This window comes from Oncorhynchus mykiss, chromosome Y, assembly GCF_013265735.2.
Source record: "Oncorhynchus mykiss isolate Arlee chromosome Y, USDA_OmykA_1.1, whole genome shotgun sequence".
Taxonomy (NCBI): Eukaryota; Metazoa; Chordata; class Actinopteri; order Salmoniformes; family Salmonidae; genus Oncorhynchus; species Oncorhynchus mykiss.
The window spans coordinates 31,136,438-31,150,653 of record NC_048593.1 but is presented as its reverse complement, the minus strand read 5'-3'; the positions used below and the strand labels follow the sequence as shown (position 1 = coordinate 31,150,653).

Here is a 14,216-nt window from a genome sequence, read left to right as displayed (position 1 = left end):
GAATGGATGGGGAGTGATGGATCTGGGGTGTAGATGCTGGGAATGGATGGGGAGTGATGGATCTGGGGTGTAGATGCTGGGAATGGATGGGGAGTGATGGATCTGGGGTGTAGATGCTGGGAATGGATGGGGAGTGATGGATCTGGGGTGTAGATGCTGGGGATGGATGGGGAGTGATGGATCTGGGGTGTAGATGCTGGGGATGGATGGGGAGTGATGGATCTGGGGTGTAGATGCTGGGAATGGATGGGGAGTGATGGATCTGGGGTGTAGATGCTGGGAATGGATGGGGAGTGATGGATCTGGGGTGTAGATGCTGGGAATGGATGGGGAGTGATGGATGGTTTTTATGTGCACAGGGACAGCCCTTTGTTATCAATGGGATGCTGCCTCTGGACCCACTTTATTTAGGGAGGTTTTTAAAGAAATGATAGATGTTGTTTCTCTCTCCACATTCAGACACAGAGAGCAGTGGCTCGTTCTGTCTCCTGGTTTAAACATGGATGTGTGGAGAGCTTTCATGGCCGTCCTGCCAGCTGGGAGATATACAGCATCTGGTCACCTGACTGAGATGGGGATGGGGGCGGGGAGGGAGTGTGGGTGGGGGCTGCTTCTGTGGGAGCTGAGTTATCCTGCCTCAGCCTCACTGAGGGAGGGGTATTGGGTCGGTCAGTCATCCAACCATTCTATCCATCACACTGGGCTACTGTTCATTTACACGCTGGCGTCAGAGTAGGATAGAGTAGGGCTGAGAGGACGAGTGAGAGATTCCACCTCTTCCTAGTAGCACAGTCATCCCCATGTTTGTGTGAAGCACAGCCTTCTGGGAAACCTGTTCCCTGTAGGAGAAGAATGCTGGGACGGTGTCTGGGTGATGGCGGAGCTGGGAAGAGGAGGATGTGGGAATGGAGGAGGAGTGATAGAGTGGGGGAAGGTGTTGTTCCCTGTGTGTGTGGGATGTGGTGTGTGTGTGCGTGTGTGTGTTGAGCTGTGGTGTTGATACAGACATCAGGAGTGTTATATCTATTAATATCCACCCATCTAGCCCAACACCTGCTCCATCTCTCTCAACTCTTCACTCACAACGATGACACAGAACTAAAACAGCCTCTAGACCTTACATTTCCTCATTGTTGAAATTTTCTATCAGCATGGCCCATAAAACTAGGAACTACTTTAGCTATTGAGAGGATCATGTGTGTGTGAAAGGTGCAAGGCCTCTCATTGCATAGAAACATAGATCCAGCTCCCCATTCTAATTCCTTTCTATTTTATTTTAATCTGTCAATGTAGAGCCATAGAAACATTGTGATTATAACAGCAGTTTATTGACAGTATTATCTAGTCAAGTGGAATTGAAGACCTGTTATATCATGACGGTCCTCAGGTTGTTGCTGGGTGACAGACAGACAGACAGACAGACAGACAGACAGACAGACAGACAGACAGACAGACAGACAGACAGACAGACAGACAGACAGACAGACAGACAGACAGACAGACAGACAGACAGACAGACAGACAGACAGACAGACAGACAGACAGTGTTTTTGACATGTAGCAGAGGGAGGAAAGACAGGAAGAGATGCTGTGTGTAATAGTCCTTCAGAGAATATGTGTTTATTGTCTGTCTGGAGTCACAGTGTCTGATCCAAGATCAGAAGTTGGCTCTGTCACATCGTTCACTGTGTTGGCAGTCTGGAACACTGGGCCTTACAGGACACATGCATTATCTATGGATGCACCAGCTCTCTCTCTGCTCATCCACATAGACGTATGAGATTAGGGTTTTACTCCCACCTGCCTGACTATAATGGGCATTATTGAAAAGAACTCAAGGTTAAAGGGCTGTGAGTATGAAAAATGAGCTACGCTGAACCCTTGATTACCATACAATACCTGTAGGCAATATATTCATGGATTTGTACCCTATGTTCTGACTGATTATAGTTGCCTGTTAAGACCCACAGGCTCTATCTAGTAAGTCAGTGCTTTATATTCCACCCTAGTCCTGAAGCCATGGCTAATCATTTTCTGTTGGACTGGTGTAGATCTGGATAATCAAGACCACCGCTTTCCTCATCCAAACAGTGATGGGGGTGTGTGCGTATGCGCGCGCGCGCTGGTGTGTGTGTGTGTGTGTGACAGTGAGTGTGAGGTGGGGGCGTCATAATTGATGGGTAGAACTGAGAGGGGTGCTGCTGAGGCTTATCCCCACAGGAGGGAGGCCGTGTAGAGGGGGGCTTGATAAGGAAATGGATGGATGACCAGACCGAGGAGAGGAGAGGGTACAGTAGAGGAGGAGAGGGTACAGTAGAGGAGGAGAGAGGACTGTAGGGGATAAGAGAGGACAGTAGAGGAGAAGAGAGAGGAGAGGAGAGAAGATATTAGAGGAGAGGAGACGACAGGAGAGGCGAGAGAACAGTATGAGAGCGAGGACAGTGGAGGAGAGGACAGTAGAGGAGATGAGAGGACAGTAGAGGAGAGGAGAGAGGACAGTAGATGAGATGAGAGTGGAGGAGAATAGAGGACAGTAGAGGAGAGGACAGTAGATGAGAGGAGAGAGGACCGTGGAGGAGAGAGGACGAGAGAGGAGAGGACAGCGGAGGAGAGAGGAGAGGAGAGGAGAGAGGGCAGTAGAGGAGAATAGAGGACTGTAGTCGAGAGAGGAGAGGACAGTAGAGGAGAGGAGGAGAGGAGAAAGGAGACAACAGTAGAGCAGAAAGACAATAGAGGAGAGAGGAGAGGAGAGGAGAGAGGGCAGTAGAGGAGAATAGAGGACTGTAGTCGAGAGAGGAGAGGAGAGGAGACAGTAGAGTAGAGGATAGTAGAGGAAAGGAGAGGACAGTAGAGTAGAGGAGAGGACAGTAGAGTAGAGAAGAGGGCAGTAGAGGAGAGGAGAGAAGACAGTAGAGTAGAGGATAGTAGAGGAGAGGACAGTAGAGTAGAGAAGAGGGCAGTAGAGGAGAGGAGAGGATAGTAGAGGACAGGATAGTAGAGAGGACAGTAAAGAAGAGTAGTGGAGAGGACAGTAGAGTAGAGGAGAGGACAGTAGAGTAGAGAAGAGGGCAGTAGAGGAGAGGATAGTAGAGGAGAGGATAGTAGAGGAGAGGAGAGGAGAGAGGACAGTAAAGAAGAGTAGAAGAGAGGACAGTAGAGTAGAGAAGAGGGCAGGAGAGGAGAGGAGAGAAGATACTAGAGTAGAGGATAGTAGAGGAAAGGAGAGGACAGTAGAGTAGAGAAGAGGATAGTAGAGTAGAGGAGAATACAGTAGAGTAGAGAAGAGGGCAGTAGAGGAGAGGATAGTAGAGGAGAGGAGAGGAGAGAGGACAGTAAAGAAGAGTAGAGGAGAGGACAGTAGAGTAGAGAAGAGGGCAGGAGAGGATAGTAGAGGAGAGGAGAGGACAGTAGAGTAGAGAAGAGGGCAGTAGAGGAGAGGAGTGAAGACAGTAGAGTAGAGGATAGTAGAGTAGAAGATAGTAGAGGAAAGGAGAGGACAGTAGAGAAGAGGAGAGAAGACAGTAGAGTAGAGGATAGTAGAGGAGAGGATAGTAGAGTAGAGGAGAGGATAGGTAGAGGAAAGGAGAGGACAGTAGAGTAGAGAAGAGGGCAGGAGAGGAGAGAAGATAGTAGAGTAGAGGATAGTAGAGGAAAGGAGAGGACAGTAGAGTAGAGAAGAGGATAGTAGAGTAGAGTAGAGTAGAGAAGAGGGCAGTAGAGGAGAGGATAGTAGAGGAGAGGATAGGAGAGGAGAGGAGAGAGGACAGTAAAGAAGAGTAGAGGAGAGGACAGTAGAGTAGAGAAGAGGGCAGGAGAGGATAGTAGAGGAGAGGAGAGGACAGTAGAGTAGAGAAGAGGGCAGTAGAGTAGAGGAGAGAAGATAGTAGAGTAGAGGATAGTAGAGGAAAGGAGAGGACAGTAGAGTAGAGAAGAGGATAGTAGAGTAGATGATAATACAGTAGAGTAGAGAAGAGGGCAGTAGAGGAGAGGATAGTAGAGGAGAGGATAGGAGAGGAGAGGAGAGAAGACAGTAAAGAAGAGTAGAGGAGAGGACAGTAGAGTAGAGAAGAGGGCAGGAGAGGATAGTAGAGGAGAGGACAGTAGAGAAGAGGGCAGTAGAGTAGAGGATAGTAGAGGAGAGGAGAGGACAGTAGAGGAGAGGAGAGGAGAGGAGAGGAGAGGAGAGGATAGTAGAGGAGAGGAGAGGATAGGATGGTAGAGGAGAGGATAGTAGAGGAGAGGAGAGGACAGTAGAGAAGAGGATAGTAGAGGAGAGGATAGTAGAGGAGAGGATAGTAGAGGAGAGGAGAGGAGAGGATAGTAGAGGAGAGGATAGGATAGTAGAGGAGAGGATAGGATAGTAGAGGAGAGGATAGGATAGTAGAGGAGAGGAGAGGATAGTAGAGTAGAGGATAGTAGAGGAGAGGAGAGGATAGTAGAGGAGAGGAGAGGAGAGGATAGTAGAGGAGAGGAGAGGATAGTAGAGGAGAGGAGAGGATAGTAGAGGAGAGGATAGGATAGTAGAGGAGAGGATAGGATAGTAGAGCAGAGGAGAGGATAGTAGAGGAGAGGATAGGATAGTAGAGGAGAGGATAGTAGAGGAGAGGAGAGGAGACAGTAGAGTAGAGGATAGTAGAGTAGAAGATAGTAGAGGAAAGGAGAGGACAGTAGAGTAGAGAAGAGGGCAGTAGAGGAGAGGAGAGAAGACAGTAGAGTAGAAGATAGTAGAGGAAAGGAGAGGACAGTAGAGTAGAGAAGAGGGCAGTAGAGGAGAGGAGAGAAGACAGTAGAGTAGAGGATAGTAGAGTAGAAGATAGTAGAGGAAAGGAGAGGACAGTAGAGAAGAGGAGAGAAGACAGTAGAGGAGAGGATAGTAGAGGAGGGGATAGGTAGAGGACAGTAGAGTAGAGAAGAGGGCAGTAAAGGAGAGGAGAGAAGACAGTAGAGGAGAGGATAGTAGAGGATAGGATAGTAGAGTAGAGGATAGTAGAGGAAAGGAGAGGAGAGGAGAGAAGACAGTAGAGTAGAGGATAGTAGAGGAGAGGATAGTAGAGTAGAGAAGAGGGCAGTAGATGAGAGGAGAGAAGACAGTAGAGTAGAGGATAGTAGAGTAGAAGATAGTAGAGGAAAGGAGAGGACAGTAGAGTAGAGAAGAGGGCAGTAGAGGAGAGGAGAGAAGACAGTAGAGTAGAGGATAGTAGAGTAGAAGATAGTAGAGGAAAGGAGAGGACAGTAGAGAAGAGGAGAGAAGACAGTAGAGTAGAGGATAGTAGAGGAGAGGATAGTAGAGTAGAGGAGAGGATAGGTAGAGGAAAGGAGAGGACAGTAGAGTAGAGAAGAGGGCAGTAGAGGAGAGGAGAGAAGATAGTAGAGTAGAGGATAGTAGAGGAGAGGATAGTAGAGGAAAGGAGAGAACAGTAGAGTAGAGAAGAGGACAGTAGAGGAGAGAAAGTAGAGGAGAGGATAGTAGAGGAGAGGATAGTAGAGTAGAGAAGAGGGCAGTAGAGGAAAGGAGAGGACAGTAGAGTAGAGGAGAGGATAGGTAGAGGAAAGGAGAGGACAGTAGAGTAGAGAAGAGGGCAGTAGAGGAGAGGAGAGAAGACAGTAGAGGAGAGGAGTCCACTGACTGTCAATGCTTTGTGCTCAAACCCAGCTCAGTACTTACTCACTGAGCAGCAGTAACAATCTCCACCCAAATAAACATAACATCTCCTGACAACAGACTATCAAGGCCCACTGTTGCAGCTGAATACAAAGGTCCACTCTCTGACTCAGGTTGCAACACCTGGGATTGGAAAAGGAGGTTGCAGGACACCTGTGGTTAAGCTCCTGGGGGCAAAAGAAAGGAGACTGGCTTTTCACAACACTTCCAGCATGTAGTTCCATGGGTCTCACCCTCATTGACACCTCACACCTTCAGGCCTGACTGTCCACATTAACCACATACTGTTTGCTCCTCATGTGTCACAGCTGTTTCAGTAGCCCCTCTCTGCAACCATCACATAGACAACACATAGAACATATACAAACTAGTGGTCAGTTATTTAAAAATATATATATATTTCACCTTTATTTAACCAGGTAGGCCAGTTGAGAACAAGTTCTCATTTAAAACTGCGACCTTGCCAAGATGAAGCAAAGCAGTGCGAGACAAACAGAAGAGTTACACATGGGATAAACAAACGTACAGTCAATAACACAATAGAGAAATCTATATACAGTGTGTGTAAATCTAGTAAGATTAGGGAGGTAAGGCAATAAATAGGCCATAGTGGCAAAATAATTACAATTTAGCATTAACACTGGAGTGATAGATGTGCAGAAGAGGCAAAGGAGAAAAAAAAGAACAATATGGGGATGAGGTAGTTGGGCGGGCTATTTACAGATGGGCTGTGTACAGGTGCAATGATCGGTAAGCTGCTCTGCCAGTTGATGCTTAAAGTTAGTGAGGGAGATATAAGTCTCCAGCTTCAGTGATTTTTGCAATTCGTTCCAGTCATTTGCAGCAGAGAACGGGATTGAAAGGCAGCCAAAGGGGGAGTTGGCTTTGGGGATGACCAGTGAAATATATCTGCTGGAGCACGTGCTACGGGTGGGTGTTGCTATGGTGACCAGTAAGCTGAGATAAGGTGGGGCTTTACCTAGCAAAGACTTATAGATGACCTGGAGCAAGTGAGTTTGGCAATGAATAGGTAGTGAGGGCCAGCCAACGAGAGCATACAGGTCGCAGTGGTGGGTAGTATATAGGGCTTTGGTGACAGAATGGATGGCACTGTGATAGACTACATCCAACTTGCTAAATAGAGTGTTGGAGGCTATTTTGTAAATGACATCGCCGAAGTCAAGAATCGTTAGGATAGTCAGTTTTACGAGGGTATGTTTGGCAGCATAAGTGAAGGAGGCTTTGTTGCAAAATAGGAAGCCGATTCTAGATTTAACTTTGGATTGGAGATGCTTAATGTGTGTCTGGAAGGAGAGTTTACAATCTAACCAGACACCTAGGTCAGAACCGTCCAGAGTACTGATGCTGGACGGGAGGGCGGGTGCGGGCAGTGATCGGTTGAAGAGCATGCATTTAGTTTTACTTGCATTTAAGAGTGGTTGGAGGCCACGGAAGGAGTGTTGTATGGCATTGAAGCTCGTCTGGATGTTTAACATAGTGTCCAAAGAAGGGACAGAAGTATGCAGAATGGTGTCGTCTGCGTAGAGGTTGATCAGAGAATCACCAGCAGCAAGAGCGACATCATTGATGTATACAGAGAAGAGAGTCGTCATGAGAATTGAACCCTGTGGCACCCCCATAGAGACTGCCAGAGGTCCGGACAACAGACCCTCCTATTTGACACACTGAACTCTATCTGAGAAGTAGTTGGTGAACCAGGCGAGGCAGTCATTTGAGAATCCAAGGCTGTTGAGTTTGCCCATAAGTATGCGGCGATTGACAGAGTCGAAAGCCTTGGCCAGGTCGATGAAGACGGCTGCACAGTACTGCGTTTTATCGATGGCAGTTATGATATTGTTTAGGACCTTGAGCGTGGCTGAGGTGCACCCATGACCAGCTCTGAAACCAGATTGCATAGCGGAGAAGGTACAGTGGGATTCAAAATGGTCGGTGATCTGTTTGTTAACTTGGCTTTTGAAGACCTTAGAAAGACAGGGTAGGATAGATATAGGTCTGTAACAGTTTGGGTCTAGAGTGTCTCCCCCTTTGAAGAGGGGGATGATGGTGGCAGCTTTCCAATCTTTGAGGATCTCAGACAATATGTAAGAGAGGTAGAACAGGCTAGTAATAGGGGTTGCAACAATTGCTGCAAATCATTTTAGAAAGAGAGGGTCCAGATTGTCTAGCCCAGCTGTTTTGTAGGGGTCCAGATTTTGCAGCTCTTTCAGAACATCAGCTATCTGGATTTGGGTGAAGGAGATGTGGGGGAGACTTGGGCGGGTTGCTGTGGGGGGTGCAGTGCTGTTGACCGGGGTAGGGGTTGCCAGGTGGAAAGCATGGCCAGCCGTAGAAAAATGCATTTTGAAATTCTCAATTATTGTAGATTTATCAGTGGTGACAGTGTTTCCTAGCCTCAGTGCAGTGGGTAGCTGGGAGGTGGTGCTCTTATTCTCCATGGACTTTACAGTGTCCCAGAACTTTTTGTGCTACAGGATGCAAATTTCTGTTTGTGAAAGCTAGCCTTTGTTTTCCTAACTACCTGTGTATATTGGTTTCTAACTTCCCTGAGAAGTTATATATCGCGGGGGCTATTCGATGCTAATGCAGTACACCACAGGATGTTTTTGTGCTGATCAAGGGCAGTCAAGTCTGCAGTGAACCAAGGGCTATATCTGTTCTTAGTTCTACATTTTTTAAATTGGGCATGCTTATTTAAGATGGTGAGGAAAGCACTTTTAAAGAATAACCAAGCATCCTCTACTGATGGAATGAGGTCAATATCCTTCCAGGATACCCTAGCCAGGTCAATTAGAAAGGCCTGCTCGCTGAAGTGTTTTAGGGAGCGCTTGACAGTGATGAGGGGTGGTCGATTGACCGCGGACCCATTACGGACGCAGGCAATGAGGCAGTGATCCTGGTTGAAGACAGCAGAGGTGTATTTAGAGGACAGGTTGGTCAGGATGATATCTATTAGGGTGCCCGTGTTTACGGATTTAGGGTTGTACCTGGTAGGTTCCTTGATATTTTGTGTGAGATTGAGGGCATCTAGCTTAGATTGTAGGACATTGGGGTATTAAGCATATCCCAGTTTAGGTCACCTAACAGTACGAACACCTAAAATAAATGAGGGGCAATTAATTCACATATGGTGTCCAGGACACAGTTGGGGGCTGAGGGGGGTCTATAACAAGTGGCAACAGTTAGAGACTTATTTCTGGAAAGGTGGATTTTTAAAAGTCATAGTTTCTGTCTCTTAATATGAGTGAAATGAGAGATGAGATCAGAATAAGTGCTGTGTGTACAGTATATTAGCTTGCGGTAGTCTATTCATAAGCATACAAAGGCTTGTCCCAGCTAGCCAACAGGTTAGTTGTGGCCTGGCTGCTTGTCCAGTCAGTCACTGCTGTTTGTGTTGACTGTGTGTGCTGTACTACCTCAGGAGAGGTCAGGATGGGGGTTGGTTGGTGTGTGTAACCCAACGCATGGGGCTTATCTTACATCACCTCAGCCAACTCCTAACAAAAGCTCCAGAAGACCAAGCGCCTTGTCTCTGCCTGCAGCTTGTCAGCTGGCCACCAGAAATGTGATATTACATACAGATAGACCTCCATTCGTCTACTTAGGATAGTAATGTTGCATGGTCTTAGAACACGTTGGGCTCTATTTGAACAAACCTGAAACAATGGTCAAACTATGTGCAGGAGGTAGCGTTATAGGTTCAGTAGTGTGTTAGAAATATTTTTGCTATTGACACTGTCACAGTTATCATCGCACTTGCTGCCTGCCGTTGGCGCGAAAGGGCTGGGTTTTGATGAATAAACACTTTGTGGATGTGTCGAGGCTTGGCCCTTCACTGGCCAATCAGAACGAGCTCCATGGCGAAAGACGTGGTTACGTCAAGCTGTGTATTTCCAGTCTTTTATGTATTGCCTTGGAATCAATTCCAATGTTAGTCTGTTATGATTTGTTAAATGGCTTACATAAACTAAATAACAAAATGTAGACCTATCTTTGCTAAATACTTTAACCATTTGCAGTCCAAATTGTTCTAAATAATTGCATGGCTTTAATAGTTTTCACACTGTTTATAGGGGCTAGCCTACTGCAAATTGCATTATGGCTGAGCATGGACATGCCAAAAATGGTCAATAAGCAATATTAAATGGATTATTGATAAAGCCTAAAAAGAGAACAAATAATTCAAATCAAATTCTAACCAAAACGAAACAGCAACTTGTTTTAAATAGGAAATGTCACACTAACAGGCAACATAAGTTCTCCTCATGGCCATGTAATATTACATCAACACAGACTATGGAGGGGTTTACGCACATCCAAACTTTTCACAGTAGTTGGACAAAGATCCAATTTCAAGAGAAAGGGAGAATGTCCAACCACCGTTATACTGCTCCCCAATAGGCCTAGGGTTTCTGAGCATAATCAGAACCATTTTACAGATCAGATCGCGTTCACACATCTCCAGAAGTAGCATTGCTAGAGCGCCACGGACGTTGTCACCATAAAACCAGGGAGGTGAATCATTCTAATCAGATTGGTTGTAATAATATTTTACCTAAAGCAAGCAATCAGCTTTTTTAAAACAACAACAATAAATGTATGTATGTAAAATGTAATGATATCATGAATAAGGATAAAAAGACAGTCATTGCTGTTGAACCAGCCTTCATTATAGTAGGCTTAAGGCAGGGCTTGGGTTTTTAACATATGAAACAGAAAACAAACCATTTTTACAGGTTATTAGGGTCACCAGTATTCACTAAGGTTCTCCTCTATTGTTTCATGATGGGCATGGACCCATTGCCTACATCATGGAGGAGTTTTTACACACCTCCAAAACAGGACCTGCATGACTAAAATAATGTGGGCCTTCCTACTATGCACAAATAGAACCGTCAGCTCCTGTTTTACTCCTCTCAAACTTGATATTTTAATAAAGCTTTGGTGACTAAGAGCCAAACCCTTTATCAACAGTCTCGACTACTTCACGGTTGCATTGGGCAGACAAAAGAAAGCCTTGATTGAGAAGAGAATATACTAGGTTTTTTACTCAAATAACATTTAATGGGAGTGTTTTATGTTTCTAAATGCAAAGTATACAGGCACCAAAAGCACATTAGGCTATTCTTGTTCCATGTTCATGTGGTTCATATGGTCAGTGTGCATCACAGCTGGATAGGCTGCGTTTCCACTGTCTAAACTCATGCCATAACCAACTGCGTTATGCTAAAACCAGCTATTAGCTGGTCTTAAATATCCCTATCAGTGCTGCCTGAAATTAGCACCATGAATCATGCTTTTTAAAATTCTCCCCTTTTCTCCCCAATTTCATGGTATCCAATTGTTAGTAGTTACTATCTTGTCTCACCGCTACAACTCCCTTACGGACTCGGGAGAGACGAAGGTTGAAAGTCATGCGTCCTCCGATACACAACCCAACCAAGCCGCACTGCTTCTTAACACAGCGGGCATCCAACCCAGAAGCCAGCCGCACCAATGTGTCGGAGGAAACACCGTGCACCTGGCGACCTGGATAGTGTGCACTGCACCCGGCCCGCCACAGGAGTCACTAGTGCGTGATGAGACAAGGATATCCCTACCGGCGAAACCCTCCCTAACCCGGACAACGCTAGGCCAATTGTGCTTCGCCCCATGGACCTCCCGGTCACAGCCGGCTGCGACAGAGCCTGGGCGCAAACCCAGAGTCTCTGGTGGCACAGCTAGACCACTAGACCACTGCGCCACCCGGGAGGCCCGAATCATGCTTTTAAGCACACACCTCAAATATTTCCACCCCGCCTATCTGAGCGCCAGCGAGCTGATATAAGACAGGTAATTGCCGAACATGGTGTTAGAGCTGGAAAATGCCAGTGCCGCCTAACGCCAGCCAAAAAATAGAGCTCTTTGGTGCAGACGACCGCTGGGCAGTGGGCAATGTGCTCTGCCAGAGTGGAGGAGGGAAGTATTGGTGTATGCTTTGGTCCGAGTGTAGTAGTAAAGTGGCCTAGTCTTAAGAAGTGTGCCTACTCCAGTGTTATAGTGTAGTGTGTGGAGCTGTAGTGCTGCAGTGCTGTCAGAGCCACGTCTGTGTACTGGATTAGCATGGAGGCTTGAGAGCCATCTGGCCATTTTGCCTGAGAGAGGGGGAGGTGGGGTGAGGGGGGGGGGGGGGGGGGGGGGGGGGGGGGGGGGGGGGGGGGGCGAGGAGGGGGAACACTCACACACTTACACATTGAAATATGTAAATATGTAATATCCTCTGTAGCTCCGTTGATAGAGCTTGGCGCTTGGAATGCCAGGATAGTGGTTTAGATTCCCTGGACCACCCGTACGTAAAATGTAGGCACGCATGAATGTAAGTTGCTTTGGATAAAAGTGTCCGCTAAATCGCACATATTATTATTATTATTATTATTATTATTATTATTACTTTCAAATCCTCAATGTTCACTTTCAGGGGCAGATTTAGAGTTTCAGCAGGGCTGCCTGAAAATAGCTCATTGATCATCTGAAACTAACACTATTATGAGACAGACTTCTCCAACAGGTCAGTGGAGCCTGAGACAGACAGACAGACAGACAGAGCAGAGCAGAGCAGAGCAGAGTGGTCCCTGAAGCCGTCTTCTGTGGACGATGCTCAAACTAAACTCTGATGATGATGGTTACTACAGGACGCTTCTAGGAAGCACTCTTCCTCTGGGCCTGTTGTTCAGAAGGAGCATCTGTCTCTTGGCCTATAGTCAGACACCTGAACCCATATAGAACATATCGAAGAGCCACAGGTCTGGGTTCGTGGTATGTGAGCAGAGTATACAAGAGTTTTGTCCACATGCCAAATAGCTAGGTCTGTTTTATCAATCAACACACACACTATCGGGGTTGGGGTGGCTACGGTGAAACGAGCACCATAGCCAATTGTATAGGCAATCCCACAATACCATGTAGGTTCACAGTGTGCTAAGAGCACTCCATCATTTGTAGAATAACCCACTCCTCAAAGAGGCACCATATGGCCATAGTCGAATACACGCAAGCCTGCACACACACACATACACACACTCAATGTATACCTCTGTGTATTTTGGATCTCAGTAAGTGCAAGCCTCCTCCCCAAACAGCTGTGTTTGTGTGATTACCAGTATCAACGAGTCTACAGTGTTACTCATGGACAGATAACACTACTGACCTAGAAGAAATGCCAGGAAAGATTATTGTTTTATTATTGTTGAACGGTCACTGGGTGTAGAGACAATACGTATACTAACACTCACACTTGACCTTTTCCCCTCCCTACCACCACCAGTAGTGGTGTGTGGGTAAAATCACTGAGGAAGCCAAGCCAGTAAAAGAGCCATACTACAACCTGTGTTGTGATAATTGCGTTGTTTGCTCGATAACCTGTTCGTTCATATGTCACTGTAATATACAATAAGGCAGTGACAACAAAAAGACAGTCAAACAGTGGTGAATAAATTCAACTACATATAGGTTTGTGTCATCAAAAAACCAGAGAGCATCATCTGTCCAGTGAAGTCCACAAAGCAAATATTGCATACAAAGAGTTACACACAGAAATCAGTGATTGTGTGTGTGTGTGTGTGTGTGTGTGTGTGTGTGTGTGTGTGTGTGTGTGTGTGTGTGTGTGTGTGTGTGTGTGTGTGTGTGTGTGTGTGTGTGTGTGTGTGTGTGTGTGTGTGTGTGTGTACACAAGTAAAAAAAAAAATGTTGACTCACCCTACTTGTAAACTAGCTGAATGCCAATACCATCCTCCTCTCTTTCATGTTGGCAAAACGGTCTATGGCTCTGTCATACAGTACACGTTTAGTTTTTGTTGTCATAGGCTACCTAGCTAAAATGCTTGCTAGCCTGACTTCCTTGCATGGGCAACAATGAACCAGCTAAGTTTGCTAGTTAGTTAATGTAAGCCTACTAAGCTACATCTAGGCTACATATTGAAATTTAATCATCTCAGGCCAGTGGCACAACATATTCATTTATGGTTGGATCAGAATCTGCATCATAATAATTGGCCTGTACAGAGAATTAGGTCAAAACCACAAGTCCAAATCCCCATCCCCATCCATGGTTTAGGAAAGAACCGATTTAGCAAGCTAGCTACTGCAGGACATCAACAAAAGCAAACCAGAAACAGACATGTTTTTCTGAAAATGATGTTTTTCAAAGGAAGTGATTTGATTGGTCTGATGCCAAATCCAAACAGGCCTTCCTTGGGGGGTGTTTTGCTGCACCAGGACAACCCATAGTTGAGCTCAGCTCAACGCTGATTGGCCAAACGCTTGCTGACATCAATCAATCAAATGTGGCAAAATGTTCTACTCTTTGGATCCAGACAGCATCAGATTCATGGGCTACACATACTGAGACAGACAGGCGCTGTTTCCCTCGTTCTGATGATTTCTCTAGTGAGATACAGCCACCTGTGAGTTGACAGAAAAATCTGAAAACACAGAGAGAAATGAAAGATACATTTTTAAATATATTTATTGGTCAAATATTTGGGAAAGCCTGTCTTCC

At 46.0% G+C, this 14,216-nt stretch overlaps 1 protein-coding gene across 2 annotated transcripts in view; it reads left to right on the top strand.

The window, feature by feature from the left end:
- Nucleotides 1–14,216, top strand: part of LOC110509413 (serine/threonine-protein kinase PAK 3) — a 130,856-nt gene that overhangs the window by 40,473 nt on the left and 76,167 nt on the right. The gene's annotated exons all lie outside the window — the stretch shown is intronic.